This window comes from Manis javanica, chromosome 8 (genome assembly GCF_040802235.1).
Source record: "Manis javanica isolate MJ-LG chromosome 8, MJ_LKY, whole genome shotgun sequence".
Classification (NCBI taxonomy): domain Eukaryota; kingdom Metazoa; phylum Chordata; class Mammalia; order Pholidota; family Manidae; genus Manis; species Manis javanica.
Window position 1 is genome coordinate 41933076 of NC_133163.1, and position 18516 is coordinate 41951591.

The following is an 18516-nucleotide window of genomic DNA, read 5'->3' on the forward strand; positions in this document are numbered from 1 at the left end:
GGATTCCTCCCCATCAATGCCAGATGCCTGTTCTGGAAAAAGTGATGGGCATTTAATTAAAAAAATACTTTTATGACTCTACTAAAGTGAATACATGAAGCATCTAATACTATTGCCAAATATGTTAGAGAAGGATGAGCATTTTATCCCCTTATTTTCATTTTTGCATCATTTTCAAGTATATTATAGAAATACTACATTTTCAAGTATATGACAGATTATGAAACCCAGAATTGCTGGTGATTTCAGTTATCATTTACCTCTTCTGGTAAGTCACTTCATTGTCCTGTTCTGAAATCATACTTTTTCTGGCATTTATGGTAGATGCCTGTTCTTAGGTACCTATGGACTTGATAGGGCAGTACAATAAATTACTTAACACTCAGGATAGTCGTCATATTTGCTACTTACACTCACATAGCCAGTGGTATTTCAAAAATATTTGAAATCAATATTATGATATATTACCATAAAGCTTCACTTACAAAGTCTTCTGTTGAAGAAAAGTAACTGACATTCACTTTAAGCTTTCTGGTGTGCTTTCCTATCATTTATTGGTATAATCACAATGAAATAAAAATTGTTCTAGAGTTGATTCTCCCCACCTTTTTAATTTTTTTGCACCGTTGTTGCCCAGTACCAGAAAGCCAACACTGTTTATTGAATTCACCCTTAGACATTCATGAAATTTTACATACTGGTTCATGATGACAAAGGGATTTAGCTTTGTCTATGTTCAGTTGTGCTCATTTATGTGTACATTTAACATTTATGGTGATTCAGACAGTAAAAAGAAGAAATGGGAGTAGATCTTGCATAAATTTTAGTAGAAGAGTTAAGATAGATAAATAAATAACAGAAATGCAAGTAGAGAGTGGGAAATTATTATCAAACAATTACAGAAAAAGAGCTCAGACTTTGGAGCGAGACCTTAGCCCCTGCTTAGAGAAATAATGAATTAATATTTATGCTCGCAAGATCTGTGTGTATGTGTGTGGGGTGTTCATGTGTACAGATTTGTGTACATATATACACTCATCATTCTATTGATACTTATAAAAAAAATAAATGGCAGCAAACCTGAAAATATGGAAAGCATTCTGAAGGATGATGAATAGATATCACACATACCACATTAAGCAATCCATTATTTTATAGACATTTAATCAAGCATGTTTTTCTAATTTAGTTTACTGGTTAGGTGCATTATTTCTTAAGGATAGTTTTTAATAACAGAAGAAACTGTTTCTCAGTGTAGAAGAGGCAACCAAGGGCTCAGTCTCAGGCTAATGACAGACTAATAAAGGAACAGTTTATTTATAAGAAACTGCACTAGGTCTCTCTAGAGGGGTATGTGCAGAATCCCAGGCCAAAGGATTGGTTCAAGTGATTCATCTTGGCCCATACTCTGGGGCTGGGAATTCCTATGAGGACTGGGCCAAGCAGGGCTTTCCAGCTGTGGTGGTTTTGTGCAGTTATTGAAACAAACATGTAGCTTGCAACCTCATAATGGGCTGTGTAGGTTTCAGAGGCATTTAAAATGTTTGCAGAAAATTAAAGCATTTTTTAAGGCATGATTTTTCTGTGAGGCTAGACATAATTATCCTTTTACTGGTGTAAACAGAATTTTACTGCATTGAAGTACAGATAATTGCAAACCTTAACATAAAATAATGTGTGGATATTATCAACTTCACTTTATTAGTCTGTATTCATAACCATGAAGTTGTTTTGGCATCAGACTACCTCTTATCATTTAAATGCATACATACCTCCAGAAAAGGTTACAAGAAAAATAAAATGCATCAATTTGAAAGGCATTACAAGATTTTTTAAATGTTCATTTTTAAACATTATATTTGGAATATTTTATTTGGAAACATTATATTTACCCTGAAATATTTACATTCTTTCTGCTACATTTATCAGTACCTTTTCTTCTTCAGCTATTCTGCCTTTCTACATTGTTTGATATTGCCAGACAAAATATCCTATGGAAATTTCTAACAACAATAAGAAGAATCTCCAAGCTTTCATTATGAGCAGGAGATTCTCCAGGTGGGCAGAGGGCCTGATGCTGCTCCTTCTGGATTTTCTCAAGGTATCTGCTTCACATGCTTTCTAAGAAGTGCTATTTCCTATTAAAACTCTAGCTCAAGTATAGACGAAAACCCTCTCAGTTGTTCACCTGAAATTAGTAGAAATTTAAAAAACGCTTGGCTCAAACCTAAAGGAACACAAAGCAAATAAACCAAGAAAATGAAAGAAACGTGATGAGTTAGACTCACAAGGTACAAGTTTTGCCCTGATCTTACCTTGGCTAACAAGCTCCCGGGGCTCCCCGGCCCTGACCCACTCAGTGCTCTGAGAAGTTTTTATATATTCTATACCCAAAGCACTGGGAAAGATTAGAACAGTTTTTCAGGCACCTTTCCAGGGCCTCTGAATTCTCAGCTCCTGTATAGAGCGTAACTTATTTTTTCCTTCCTGTCCTTCCCTCTACAGAGAAGAGCCAAGACCTCGATGTGAGTTTCCTCTAAGGTCCACCACTGAGTAGGGGACGCCCAAACTCACATACATATTGTCTGTTGGGCTTTCCAAGTTGATGGACACAGCTCCAGTCCCTAGACAGTTGATAGCCAGACATCCATCATGACTGACACCACATACCTCCCAAACTTCAGAGGAAATCCTATCCCTTTAAAAGCACGACATGATTCATGTCTTGGCAATATAACCTTGTTCTCATCATATGAGAAATACACCTGTATGAAAAGAGGGTCATTCTGTCACGTGCTATAGCAAATAATACTCAGCACCCTGCTACTCCATAAACAGAGGATGGTCAACTTAATGTTAAAAGAGAACAGGAAGGAGAAATGGACACAGTTCAGTGCAAATTCGTCCTCCTTTATGAAGCCTCTCAGACCTGGCTGCACTGATGAGCAGTATAGACTAGTGAAAATTGGTCTGGTTCTGGTCTCAAGTGGGCACCCCTGAGTTTAAGTCTTAGTTCCATTATAAATAAACACTTGGTGATCTTGACCAAATTATTTAATTTCTTTAGACTTCAGTTTTTCCATCTGTGTAAAGCAGGTGTATTGATGTTCCTGACTCTTACTGTGAGAATAGAATGAGATCTTGCATGTAGTAAATATATGCCTGACACAAAGTAAATATGTACACATGTGAACATTTTACATCATTTATCAATTAAAAATAATGTCTCATTTATCATTTCTACTATGTATTAGTTGTTATAATGGAACATTTACATCCTGTCCATGCAAACTGGATCAGGCCAGGTGGATAATGTAAGTAAGCCAAGAGGAAGGTGGCTGAGACGATAGGGAGCCGTGAGTGCGATGCTGCAGAGCACACACTCCCTCTGACCAGACCTCTGGTTCTGTTCATGCTGTTGCCAGCAGGAGAGTGTGAGCTCAGTAATGCCAGCTCTCAGAGTTATTCCAATAAGCTGAAAATCCTGATGTTTATGTGGAATATTCTGATTTTTTTCAAGTATTGGAAATCAATTCACATATTTACCTATCCTATTTTTCATTTTTAGTAGTATATACACACAACATGAATCTGTCTTCCCAGCCATTGACCATGTTTGTACTCTTAACTGAATTCTCCAAACCCCCTGAAATGCAGGGTCTCATCTTTGGGTGCACAATAGGCTGTAGATACCAGGTGTTGCATAAATGATGATCAGCCATAGAGAGCATGGTTTTAGGACCATTATTTTGTTTAATGATGTGCTTCCTACTTGACTTGCCCTGCTTATTTTTATTCCTGTTTTAATCTAATGCTTATTTTAAGCCTGAAGTGGACCACTTTTTTTATGTGAACAAGGCAGTGTTTCCCAATTACATTCTGCTGGAAGTCCAGTGTGGATTTGCTTAGATTTCTTGCATCCCATTGTGGGGTTGAACAGTACTTTATTAACTTCTTTTTGGAATCCATACCAACACTTGCACTCAGGCAGGTAAGGGAACTCAGTGAAGTTAAGTGGTTCTTTAAACCCACATTGGGAAGCCAGAGTGGGAGAAAGGGAAAGATGGAAAGTTGGGAGGAGGGAGAGCCTTCTCCAGAAGTGTTATTGGAGCTAATTTGTACAAAGGTCATTTCCCCCTGTCGGTCATTCCCCCTCCCCATTGTGACAAAAGCCTGTTGAGAGATTTTCCTTAAAAAGTTATCATGTTCATTTGAAACATATATAATGTAATTAAAAATTACATTATATTGGAGTCTTATGAAGGCATTACTAGTTATTCTGAAGAGGAAGACAATTAATTAAAGTACCATTCAGGTTATTTCTGTTCATCCAGCTCATATTGAGGGCTTATTTTGTGCAAGGCAAAAATGCTTGATCCTGGGTGTGGGGCACAAAGAAAAAGATGGCATCTCTGGTTTTAAGAAACTAAATGAACACATGCATGATAAACACATTTCTACCAATTAATATATAAACCACATTTTGGAGTAGTTGAGTCATGTTTTAAAGTCTGAAGGGGAAATCTACTTTTGTACATATTTTTGCAGAATCACTAATCAGCCTAATCAACCTAGAATTTGTTTTTTGAGTGTATATGTATTCTTATATACAATTTTTGTATGTTTGTTTAAAGCAAATATTCCTCTAAGACTACTAAATTACTGAAGAGAAAGGTTTTATTCTGGATGGCTCAGAATTTACAGTTACCATATTAATAATGCTTTTATATTCCTCTTTATAGCTCCCTTGAGAAATATGATAGTACTGATGTAGTTTCACTTTCCAGAGGAAAATACATGAGAGGTTGTCATCTGAATCCAAAATGAGTTGTTTAATGAACAGGAGTTAGATTCTAAAACTTGTAATTATTGCTCTAAGGCTCTATCTATTAAGATAACTCAATTTAATTTGGGACAGGATTTATAGAAGATAGTGGAGAACACCAATTATATGGGATCAAGGCTGAAAAGGGATTATGTGATGGCCAGTAAATGTGAGGTGAGGGTAGTTATGTAGACTGATCTTTTTAGTTTGCTCATCAGATACAGGCGATGACATTATCCAGAGCAGAATCCTCTAACTTAAAGAAAGTAATATTAAATGAAATGAGAAAATATTTAAACATTTATCTGAAACGTGGGTTGAATGCAATATATTTTGCAACTGGTGTTTGAAGTGGACAGATTATCTGGTTTCAAGCTTTTTTATTTTTTCATGTATGTACCTTTTAAATGCTGTTAAGGTTAAGAATTCAGGGAGTTTCTAATTATTATGTTTACTATTATAAATGGGAATTTGGACATTAGTAAAAAGTCTTCATGAAATTAATATAGATTAATATAGGAGGTTTTAAAAAGATCATAGTAAGGAGGCATTTAAAAAAGAGCAGAAGAAATTAACAGAAAAATTTAAAGCAAAATATTTCATACACAGTAACATTCAATATTTTTATCTAATTTTAAAATGCATCCCAGATTACATATACTCGTATGAGTGTTTGAAATTGGAGAACTTGAGAATGGAGTTTGAAAAGCCAGTAAAACCTATTACTGTTTGTTGGATTTAACTTCAAATGTAGATGATATTTCTGTTTTTGGAAAGCATGTTATTTGGATTTCAGCTTCTGATGAAGACTCTGATGGACTCTATCATATGTAAAACTGACTCTATGTCATGTAAAACATATGCTTTAATACATTAATGAGATTGCAGGTAGTCAGAAAAATCTCTAAAGCTTGAATTTTCTAGCTTGATCCAAATGTGAGCTGACACCCAAGGAATGGACTTTAAGGAGTAAGGAAACTGGGAAGGTAAAGGTACTCTAGGACAAATAGTAACATCAGGCATCTACTCTTGGGCTAGTAGCAAGAAGAGGGACCTGCATTGGAATTCCTACATTAAGTCTGTGTCATTAAAAGAAGAATAAAGTAGTTCAGGTTTGCATCACAACCTGACTCTCTACAGAAGCAAATGTAAATCCTCTCTGGAAAAAAATCATGTCCAGTTGAGATCCATGGATTTCCCACAGATTCAATTTATCTGATAATGAGCTTGTAATAAAAGATCAACAGACTAACAAGGAAACACACAGCCATGACTGAGAGTCAGCAGAAAAAGCAAATAATTGATTGGTCTATTCCCTACCAGGACCTTAGATACTAAAGCTATCAGATAAAATATGAAATAATCGTGTATAGAAGGTTGAAGGAAAGAAAAGATGAAATCACAAAAATGAGCAAGTAACAAAAATGACCCAGATTTTTTAAAAAGACCAAATAAAACATTTAGAAATAAATATATAATTGTTGGGAAAAAACCTTCAATAATTAAATGGTTAAATGATGCAATAAGAGAGAATTAGTGAACTGGAAGATCAATTTGAAGACTTTATAGAAATTGTAGCACAAAGGAGAACAAGTGAGACAGAATAAGAGAAAAGCACAGGAAAAGTGGAACAAATAAAGGGACAATTTCAAATCTATCAATCCTGACAGTAAATATAAGAGGACCAAATAAAAGGTTATCAGTAAGTTGCTTATAGATGTATTTTATCAGGTTGAAGAAGTTTTCTTCTTTTCCTAGTTTTCTGAAATTTTGTTTGCTTTTTGGTCAGAGGTGGAGATTGGATTTTGTCAAATGCTTTTCCTGAATCTATATTTCTGCACCTTTAAGATAATGATACAGTTTTCCTATAAACATGATGAATTACACTGATAGATTTTTATTTTATTTTTTATTCATTTTATTATCATCAATCTACAATTACAAGAAGAACATTATGGTTACTAGACTCCCCCCTTCACAAAGTCCCCCCCACAAACCCCATTACAGTCACTGTCCATCAGCATAGTAAGATGCTGTAGACTCACTACTTGTCTTCTCTGTGTTATACATCCCTCCCTATGCCACCCCCCACATTATACATGCTAATTGTAAGGCCCCCTTTCTTTTTCCCTGCCCTTATCCCTCCATTCCCACCTCTCCTGCACAGTCCCTTTCCCTTTGGTAACCGTTAGTCCATTCTTGGATTCTGTGATTCTGCTGCTGTTTTGTTCCTTCAGTTTTTTCTTTGTTCTTATACTCCACATATGAGTGAAATCATTTGGTACTTGTCTTTCTCCACCTGGCTTATTTCACTGAGCATAATACCCTCTAGCTCTATGCATGTTGTTGCAAATGGTAGGATTTGTTTTCTTCTTATGGCTGAATAATATTCCATTGTGTATATGTACCACAGCTTATTTATCCATTCATCTATTGATGAACACTTAGGTTGCTTCCATTTCTTGGCTATTGTAAATAGTGCTGCGATAAACATAGGGGTGCATCTGTCTTTTTCAAACTGGGCTGCTGCATTCTAAGGGGAAATTCTTAAAAGTGGAATTCCTGGGTCAGATGGTATTTCTATTTTAAGCTTTTTGAAGAACCTCCATACTGCTTTCCACAATAGTTGAACTAATTTACATTCCCACCAGCAGTGTAGTAGGGTTCCCCTTTCTCCACAACCTCCCCAACATTTGTTGTTTTTTGTCTTTTGTATGGTAGCCATCCTTACTGGTGTGAGGTGATATCTCATTGTGCTTTTAATTTGCATTTCTCTGATGACTAGCGATGTGGAGCATCTTTTCATGTGTCTGTTGGCCATCTGAATTTCTTCTTTGGAGAACTGTCTGTTCAGCTCCTCTGCCCATTTTTTAATTGGATTATTTGCTTTTTGTTTGTTGAGGTGTGTGAGCTCTTTATATATTTTGGATGTCAACCCTTTATCGGATATGTCATTTATGAATATATTCTCGCATACTGTAGGGTAACTTTTTGTTTTATTGATGGTGTCCTTTGCTGTACAGAAGCTTTTCAGCTTGATATAGTCCCACTTGTTCATTTTTGCTTTCGTTTCTCTTGCCAGGGGAGATATGTTCATGAAGAAGTTGCTCATGTTTATGTCCAAGAGATTTTTGCCTGTGTTTTTTCCTAATAGTTTTATGGTTTCATGACTTACATTCAGGTCTTTGATCCACTTCAAATTTACTTTTGTGTATGGGGTTAGACAATGGTCCAGTTTCATTCTCTTACATGTAGCTGTCCAGTTTTGCCAGCACCATCTGTTGAAGAGACTGTCATTTCCCCATTGTATGTCCATGGGTCCTTTATCATATATTAATTGACCGTATACATTTGGGTTAATATCTGGGGTCTCTATTCTGTTCCACTGGTCTGTGGCTCTGTTCTTGTGCCAGTACCAAACTGTCTTGATTACTGTGGGTTTGTAGTAGAGCTTGAAGTTGGGGAGTGAGATCTCCCCAACTTTATTTTTCCTTCTCAGGATTGCTTTGGCTATTCGGGATCTTTGGTGTTTCCATATGAATTTTTGAACTATTTGTTCAAGTTCGTTACAGAATGTTGTTTGTAATTTGATAGGGATTGCATCAAATCTGTATATTGCTTTGTGCAGGATGGCCATTTTGACGATATTAATTCTTCCTAGCCAAGAGCATGGGATGAGTTTCTATTTGTTAGTGTCCTCTTTAAGTTCTCTTAAGAGTGTCTTATAGTTTTCAGGGTATAGGTCTTTCACTTCCTTGTTAGGGTTTATTCCTAAGTATTTTATTCTTTTTGAAACAGTTGTGAATGGAATTGTTTTCCTGATTTCTCTTTCCATTGGTTCATTATTAGTGTATAGGAAAGCTACAGATTTCTGTGTGTTAATTTTGTATCCTGCAACTTTGCTGTATTCTGATATCAGTTCTAGTAGTTTTGGAGTGGAGTCTTTAGGGTTTTTTTATGTACAATATCATGTCATCTGCAAATGACAGTTTAACGTCTTCTTTACCAATCTGGATTCCTTGTATTTCTTTGTTTTGTCTAATTGCCATGGCTAGGACCTCCAGTACTATGTTGAATAACAGTGGGGAGAGTGGGCATCCCTATCTTGTTCCCGATCTCAGAGGAAAAGCTTTCAGCTTTTCACTGTTCAGTATGATGTTGACTCTGGGTTTATCATATATGGCCTTTATTATGTTGAGGTACCTGCCCTTTATACCCATTTTTTGAGAGTTTTTATCATGAATGGATGTTGAATTTTGTCAAATGCTTTTCAGCATCTCTGGAGATGATCATGTGATTTTTGTCCTTCTTTTTGTTTATGTGGTGGATGATGTTGATGGATTTTCAGATGTACCATCCTTGCATCCCTAGGATGAACCCCACTTTTTCATGGTGTATGATCCTTTTGATGTATTTTTGAATTCTTTTTGCTAATATTTTGTTGAGTATTTTTGAAACTATATTCATCAGGGATATTGGTCTGTAGTTTTCTTTTTTGGTGAGGTCTTTGCCTGGTTTTGGTATTAGGGTGATGTTGGCTTCATAGAATGAGTTTGAGAGTATCCCCATCTCTCCTCTTTTTTGGAAAACTTTAAGGAGAATGGCTATTATGTCTTCTCTGTATGTCTGATAAAATTCCAAGGTAAATCCATCTGGCCCGGGATTTTTTTTTCTTGGGTAGTTTTTTGATAACTGCTGCAATTTCTTTGCTGGTAATTGGTTTGTTTAGATTTTGTTTCTTCCTTGGTCAGTCTTGGAAGGTTGTATTTTTATAGGAAGTTGTCCATTTCTTCTAGGTTTTCTAATGTCTAAGCATATAGGTTTTCATAGTAGTCTCTAAGAATTCTTTGTATTTCTGTTGGGTCTGTTGTGATGTTTCCTTTCTTGTTTCTGATTCTGTTGATGTGTGTTGATTCTCTTTTTCTCTTAATAAGTCTGGCTAGAGGCTTATCTATTTGGTTTATTTTCTCAAAGAACCAGCTCTTGGTTTCATTTATTTTTTCTATTGTTTTATTCTTCTCAATTTTGTTTATTTCTTCTCTGATCTTTATTATGTCCCTCCTTCTGCTGACTTTAGGCCTCATTTGTTCTTCTTTTTCCAATTTTGATAATTGTGACGTTAGACTATTCATTTGGGTTTGTTCTTCCTACTTTAAATATGCCTGGATTGCTATATACTTTCCTCTTAAGACTGCTTTCGCTGCATCCCACAGAAGTTGGGGCTTTGTGTTGTTGTTGTCATTTATTTCCATATATTGCTGGATCTCCATTTTAATTTGGTCATCAATCCATTGACTATTTAGGAGTGTGTTGTTAAGCCTCCATGTGTTTGTGGGCCTTTTTGCTTTCTTTGTACAATTTATTTCTAGTTTTATACCTTTGTGGTCTGAAAAGTTGGTTGGTAGAATTTCAATGTTTTTGAATTTACTGAGGCTCTTTTGGTGGCCTAGTATGTGGTCTATTCTGGAGAATGTTCCATGTGCACTTGAGAAGAATGTGTATCCTGTTGCTTTTGGATGTAGAGTTCTGTAGATGTCTATTAGTTCCATCTGTTCTAGTGTGTTGTTCAGTGCCTCTGTGTCCTTACTTATTTTCTGTCTGGTGGATCTGTCCTTTGGAGTGAATGGTTCATTAAAGTCTCCTAAAATAAATGCATTGCATTGTATTTCCTTGTTTAGTTCTATTAGTATTTGTTTCACATATGCTGGTGCTCCTGTGTTGGGTGCATATATATTTATAATGGTTATATCCTCTTGTTGGACGAGCACTTTATCATTATGTAATGTCCTTCTTTATCTCTTGTTACCTCCTTTATTTTGAAGTCTATTTTGTCTGATACTAGTACTGCAACTCCTGCTTTTTTCTCCCTATTGTTTGCATGAAATATCTTTTTCCCTCCCTTGACTTTTGGTGTGTACATGTCTTTGGGTTTGAGGTGAGTCTCTTGTAAGCAGCATATAGATGGGTCTTGGTTTTTTATGCATTCAGTGACTCTATGTCTTTTGATTGGTGCATTCAGTCCATTTACATTTAGGGTGATTATCAATAGGTATGTACTTATTGCCATTTCAGGCTTTAGATTTGTGGTTACCAAAGGTTCCAGGTTACTTTCCTTACTATCGAAGAGTCTAACTTAACTCAGTATGCTGTTATAAACACAATCTAAAGGTTCTTTTCTATTTCTCCTCCTTTTTCTTCCTCCTTCATTCTTTATATATTTGGTATCATTTTCTGTACTTTTTGTCTATTCCTTGATTGACTTTGGGGATAGTTAATTTAATTTTGCTCTTGCTTCATAATTACCTGTTCTACTTTCTTTATTGTGGTTTTATTACCTCTGGTGACAGCTATTCAACCTTAGGAACACTTCCATCTATAGCAGTCCCTCCAAAATAGACTGTAGAGATGGTTTGTGGGAGGCAAATTCTCTCAGCTTTTGCTTATCTGGAAATTGTTTAATCCCTCCTTCAAATTTAAATGATAATCTTGCCAGGTAAAGTAATCTTGGTTCCAGGCCCTTCTGCTTCATGGCATTAAATACATCATGCCACTCCCTTCTGGCCTGTAAGGTTTCTGCTGAGAAGTCTGATGTTAGCCTGTTGGGCTTTCCTTTGTATGTGATCTTATTTCTCTCTCTGGCTGCTTTTAACAGTCTGTCCTTGATCTTTCCCATTTTAATTACTATGTGTCTTGGTGTTGTCTTCCTTGGGTCCCTTGTGTTGGGAGATCTGTGGATTTCCAAGGCCTGAAAGACTATGTCCTTCCCCAGATTGGGAGAGTTTTCAGCAACTACCTCCTCAAATACACTTTCTATCCCTTTCTCTATTCTTCTTCTGGTATCCCTATAATGCAAATATTGTTCCACTTGGATTGGTCACACAGTTCTCTCAATGTTCTTTCATTTTTAGAGATCCTTTTTTCTCTTTGTGCCTCAGCTTCTTTGTATTCCTCTTCTCTTGTTTCTATTTCATTTATTATCTCCTCCACCGTATCCAACCTGCTTTTAATACCCTCCATCATGCTCTTCAGCGATTGTATCTCCTACCTGAATTCATTCCTGAGTTCTTGGATGTCTTTCCGTACCTCCGTTAGAATGTTGATGGTTTTTATTTTGAACCCCCCTTTCAGGAAGAGTCATGATGTCCACATCATTTAAATCTTTCACGGGAGTTGGATTAATAATTTTACTCTGGACAAGGTTCCTTTGGTGTTTCAGGTTTGTATATGGCACCCTCTAGTGTCCAGAAGCTCTGTTCTGGAGCTGCTCTGTCCCTAAGTCAATGTCGGGGGTCGCAGGGGAGTGGTACTGGTGCCTGTGGGGAGGAAAGAGCTGTTCCCCACCTCCCAGCTGCTGTGCCTGTCTCCACTGCCTGAGCCAGTGGGCTGGTCACACAGGTATAAGTTTTTGTCCCAGAGCAGCCAGATATGGATCCCTGCTTTCCACAGCAGCCAGAATCCCAGTCTCCCCAGGAACTCTGACTGTATTAACTTTCCAACCCCGTAGTCATGCGAGTCTCATGAAAGCACCATGAAATGTAGGTTTGTGTTCCCAGAGCAGATCTTCAGAGCTAGGTATTCAGTAGTCCCAAGCCTTCCACTCCCTCTCTGCTCTGTTTCTCTTCCTCCCACCAGTGAGCTGGGGTGGGGAAGGGCTTGGGTCCTGCAGAGCCACAGCTCTGGTACATTATCCCGTTTGGTGAGGTCTGCTCTTTTTTCCAGGTGTGTGCTGTCTGACGCCGTCCTCCTTCCTGTTGCTCTCTCAGGATTAGTTGTGCCAATTAAATTTTCTAATTGTGTCCAGTTTTAGGAGGAAGCTTCTGTCTCTCCTCTCACGCCACCATCTCTAATCTCACACTGATAGATTTTTGAATGCTAAAACAATACTGTATTTCAAGGATAAGCCCAACTGTTCATGATCTATCATTCTTTTCAGGTATTGAATTTAATTTGGTAAAATTTTCAAACAAAGTAAAATTTAAGATAAAATGTATTAATGAACATATGGAAAATACCAAACTCAACTATTAGTGAATAAACATTAGCTTCAGGCACAAATGAAGTATTTACAAAAACTGACTATGTACTAGTCCATAAAGCAATTTTGACAATTTTCAAAGAATTTGATACCAGTCAGACCACAGTCCTTGATGCCTGTTCAGTTAGAAATCAAAAATAAAAAGGATAAGTTGTCCCATACTTTTGAAATTTAAAAAACCACACTTCTAAATAACTTATGGCTTAAAGAAGAAATAATAATAGAAAATGAAAGTAATTAGAACTGAGTCATAATGAAATATTATGTAAAAACTTACAAGATGATAGCGTAGGGATATATAAAGGGAAATATTTAGACCTTAAAGCTTCTGTTAGAAAAGAAGAATGCCTGAAAATTAATGAGGTAAGCAGCCTCACTTTTAACTATAAACACAAAAGAACACCAAAGAAAATAGAAGGAATGAAATTATAAAAAGAAGATTTCATCTGTTATTTTTCCACTTCATTAATTTATAACAACATGACTAATGTTTTGTAAAGTTTGTGTGGAAGAGCGAAAGCCCTACCAATGGCCAGTGCTGCTGAAGAATGAATGGGAGAAGACAGGAACTTGCCTCACTAGATATTAAGACTTATAAAGCCCTTGCTCTATGTCTTTATATATTGAGACAATGTGGTCATGGACAGGGATAAATAAAATGCCTAGTAGAACAGAAGAGAGCATTGAAACACACACACTGCTACAGGGGATCTTGATTTATGAGAGAGATAGCACTGCAGAGCAGTAGGGCAAGCATTTTTTTTCATAACAGTTTTGGGACAATTGGTTGTCCATATGAAAAAAAATTAAATCAGACTGAATGTAATGTGATACATAAAAATCAATTCTATATGGTTTAAAAACAGATGTGCAAGATGAAACAAAAAATTGAGAAAAATTATAGGATAATTTTTGAACTAATGACAAGGAAGAATCTTTTTAAGTTAGGATACAAAAATTTCTAACCATAAAAGAAAATATTGATGAATTCAGCTCTGTTGAAATGAAAAACTTTATGAAAAAGATATTAGAAGGCAGTGAAAGTACAACTTCTTAAACTAGAGAAGATATTTGTAATAGATATAACTGATGAAAGATTGTGTCTAGAATAGAAAGAACTCCGAGCATCAGTAGGAAATGACAGACAACCCAAAAGAAAAAGGGGCAAACATACGAACAGGCATTTTACACAACATATGGTAAGAGCCACAATATCATTACTAAGTGGCGAGGGAAATGCAAATTGCATCTACAGGGACATATCATTTTTTACACCCTGGATTAAAAAAAAATTGCTTGACAGCACCAAAGGTTGGTGAGGATGTGGAGCTAAGGAAATTTACCTAGACATTATTTAGAATGATGAGCACTTCTATTCCTTTTAGATCCAGCCATTCCACTTTTAGGAATACACCATAGAGAAAACTTTGAATAGACACATGAGAGTGTTGATAGGAGCACGAAAGCTTTGAATAGACACATGAGAGTGTTGATAGGAGAAAGATTGGCAACTACTAAATAACCCAAATGTTGATTGACATGGAGATAAATAAATCAATTGTGGCATATTTGCATAACAGAATACCACAAATTAGTGAAATTAACAACCAGTGTTTTGTACAAGATATGTATACAAAAGATATTTGTACAAAATTATATTTTGAGTGAGAAAAAGGGTCCCACAATGTAACATTCAGTAATTTATTATGGTATTAAGGAGAAGAAGGTGGTTAAGATGATAGAGGAATATGCAAATAGAAGCAACAGTATTAGTAATATTCAATTTCTTAAGTTGAATTGTAAATTCTCTGGGGTTTATTTGATCTTTAAGTTGATAACAAAAATATTGTCTTTATAGTCTTTTGTGTATATCTAAGATTACCTGGTAAAAATGTGAACACTTAGCTGGCAGGATTATTTAAGATTTTTAGAAATATAATGAAATTCTATAAATTCTAAGTCAGCTTAACCTTGGGAGCTGCTGAATTTTATGGTCTTTAGTTCAGAAGCTTCTGGGATTCCTCAACCCCTTCCAATCCCAGAGAGCCATCTGCTGGAGAATCACTTCATGTCCTCAAAACAAGTTTATTTTCTTTTCTTGCTTTTAAGTTTTGTGCCCAATTTGATGCCCAAGTTAAAAAAAAAAAGTCTGGAAAATAAAAGCAGTGCCATCCCTAGTCTTCAGTCTCTATGTGTGGAAACCGTTTTGCTACAGTGGCTTTAGGTTATGTTGGCATAGGGTTCAAGGGAGAATACATGCCAATGCACATTTCTTTTAGAGATATGCCATTGGGGAAGTGGGGGAAGACTAATACACTCTCAGCCTCTGCCCTGCAAAGCCACCTTGTTCCTCTTCTTCATGTGCCCCAATTTGTTTACTCTAGATTTAATTTTAAATTTTGTAAAGGAAAGGAAAAGGCCACAAAGAAGAAAGTCTGTGTCATTAAAAGGAGAATAAAGTAGTTCAGGTTTGCATCACAACCTGACTCCCTACAGAAGCAAATGTAAATCCTCTCTGGAAAAAAATCATGTCCAATTGGGATCCATAGATTTCCCACAGATTCAATTTATCTGATAATGAGCTTGTAATAAAAGATCAACAAACTAACAAGGAAACACACAGCCATGAACAAATGAATAAATAAGCAAAAGATGAGGATTCAAATGAATCATTGCTAAGAAGACAGAAAGTACCTGCAAGACCCTATCCTTCCTGAAAGTCAGGGCAGAAAGGTCACGTTGGGGAACAAGCGTTAGGGCCCCGGTTCTTCCTGCTCCCGTTGGTGACAGGACATATTCTCAGCCCAGGTTCCCCTTCATCTCATTAGTCATACTCTGGGGATGCTGGCTACATCTCCGTTCCCTGGAAACCTGAAAGTGCGCTGGGATAGGAAAGAAATGAGAGAAACTGGTTACTTTGGCAGGAGCCATCTATTCAACGGCACCTGGACTGTAGTGGAGTCAGATGACTCAGGCCGGGACCACAGGGCACACTTTCTCCCATCTCTCCTACTGCCTTTGCTGGGAATTAACCCACGGGTCTGGTCCTGAACAAAATCAAAACTCTTGGTTTTGGTAACCCTAGTCAGAAATGTTTGCAATAAAGAAAAGAAACAGGAGAAATTCCAGGTTTAGCAAACCCTTTGAGGCCCTGCTGTGATATCTGAGCGCCCAAGGCAGTTATACCACCAGCTAAGTAGGCTGTTAAGTAAATGAAAGCTTTCTAAAACTTGCTCTGGTTAGCCAACAGTGTAAGTTTGGAAGATAATGCCTGCAAAGGATTTTGAGTTCCTCAGAAGAAAAGCCCATGTTAAGTATAAAGTATTGTAATGGGCTCTGAAGTGGCTGTTAAGAGGTTGTCAGAGAGCAGCCAGATGCTGAAACAGGCCTAGAGGAGGTACTGTCTAGACAGGTTTTTCTTCTTGCCAGTTGCAACAGGACATTTCTCTGTTTCAGCTGCAGACACTATTTAATATCGTCAAGTATCTCTTAGCCATGTGGCACTGGTAACTGACATCTCTGTGTAAGGTTTTGTAGCTTTCATTTTAACTGTTTCAGTTCACCTAAGGCCCAACAATCAGAAACTGAACCATGTCCTAGTCCCTGTTGCACCTGAGCTGTCTGCTGTCCAAACACCTGTGTCAGGTTTTTTGGCTGACAACTGGGTCAGTTTTCTCACGATTGCTAGGTATTAGAATTCATGATAGTGCACATGCTTGCGAGTGACTTGATCTTAGTAGTACTGTGGAAAACCACATTAGCTCCATGGCAAGGAACCCCAGTCCGTACCTGACTGCGCCTCCTGAATTCAATGGGGCGCCTGTGGCAGATGCTGGTTCAGTAAGAGTGAACAGGGATTTCTGTGTAATTCACTTTGTGTCATGTGTTTGGGAGTGGGAACAGTGCAGAGTGAGGGGAGGATTTTGCTGGTCATGAGAGATGGTTACTCAGAAATTGCCATTACTGCCCTGTGGATTGCTGTCAGTCCCTGTTACTGTTCAGGGCTATGAAGTAATCAGTTTCCAGACAACCTGGGTAAAGGAATCATCAGTTTTGAGGACACACTTGCCATTCCAGTGACATGACTAGAAGTAACTTCTTGAGTTGAACTCTCTGCACCTCCCCTCCCTGGGCTGCAGTGTTCTCTTTTAGACATTCTCAGGACAAATAAACTTCAAGATTTGGACCATAATCTGTGTCTGTTTATATACAGTAAATTGAGAGCAATTGCTTTTGCTCTTGATTTTTAGAGGTTCATTTTTATTTTTGGTGCCATCTTTATGTGGAATAATTATGTCTGCATGTGTGATATGTGTGTGTGTGTTTACTTTGACCACATGTTTATTTGGGATTCAAATAAACGAAAATAAAATATGGGGTTTATTTCAACAAAATTACAAGTTTCAGAAAGCATTACCCTATAACCTTAAAATAGAACCTGGTGTGTTATTTGAATTACTTTTTTCTTTAGATTTAGTTCTTCGAATCAGGGATCCTATAGTTGTTCTTGGCACAGTTTTATTTTTTGAATGTTTATTTCATGTCATTGTCCTTTGTGTTCAGAGACATTAGTGACAGTTTTTTCTGTTAGGCGTGACTAGTTGAAAGACTGGCTGAAATATAGTTACTATGAATGGAAGATAAATGCATACAACCCTGGTTTGTTTTGCACCTGTTGGTCTTATATGTCGCCTTTGTGCTAGGTGCAAGATTATTCAGAGGACTCTGCTGTAATAGTTTATTAAATGTCATTCTATGTTTCCTTAAATCTAGCCACTTGTTAAAAACCTGGATCTAGCTCTTTGTTTATCTAGCTTTTCATCTATCCACCCATCAACAAAAACCTCTGAGCACTGCTGATTGCCAAGCACTGTGCTAGTTAGTCATTGTGATTCAACAGAGGACAAGACTATCCCCCCTTTATCCAATAGTTTTCCACCTCTCTGGATCATGCTACTGTAAAATACATTATTTTGCTAATATTAAGAAAGCTGATCATACCTTTTTTGTTACTGATCTCTCATGATAGTGAATATTCCACCTGAAATTGCAGGGAACTACTGAAGATGTTCAACTACTGATTGTAGTATCCTAAAAAATAAGAAAATTCTCTGGCAGAAAGAGATAATGAAGGAATAAAGCTAGACTAAAAGAGAAATCTCACTCTCAGAAGGCTTGTCTTCCTACTATCTTCTCTACACAGTGTCTGAAACTTTGTTTTTCTAGAGCTACCGTTTCCATAATTTGTAAGTTCTATGATATAAGTTCTACAAATTCTGTATAATTTCTCAAGTATTTGAAGTGACAAATAGTAAACCTTATAAGTTCTTTTGTGTTGAAGGGTGGGCTTGGTGGTATCAGGACAAGGCATTTGTCTTTGATCCCACATGTCAGCCAGGATCCTTCCTTCCTTCCTTTCCAGTGGTATAAATTGTATAATACTCAGTAGGGTGTTTCTGGAGAGAACATTCGTCAGTTCCATTGTCTGACTTGGAGCTGGACATCTCAAGTGGTGCCTTTCAGGACAGAGTCCATGTGTGTACTGCTCTACCATGCCTCATCTCTCATTTTATGTTGTTGTGAGTCCTACTGATGTGGAAGAAGAACAGAAAGAAAACTGTGCCAAAATAATGAGTTCTCCTCTAATTTATAAGAG

General features: G+C 37.0%; 1 protein-coding gene across 7 annotated transcripts in view; it reads left to right on the forward strand.

Moving 5' to 3' along the window:
- Positions 1–18516, forward strand: part of ARMH4 (armadillo like helical domain containing 4) — a 179310-nt gene that overhangs the window by 74103 nt on the left and 86691 nt on the right. The gene's annotated exons all lie outside the window — the stretch shown is intronic.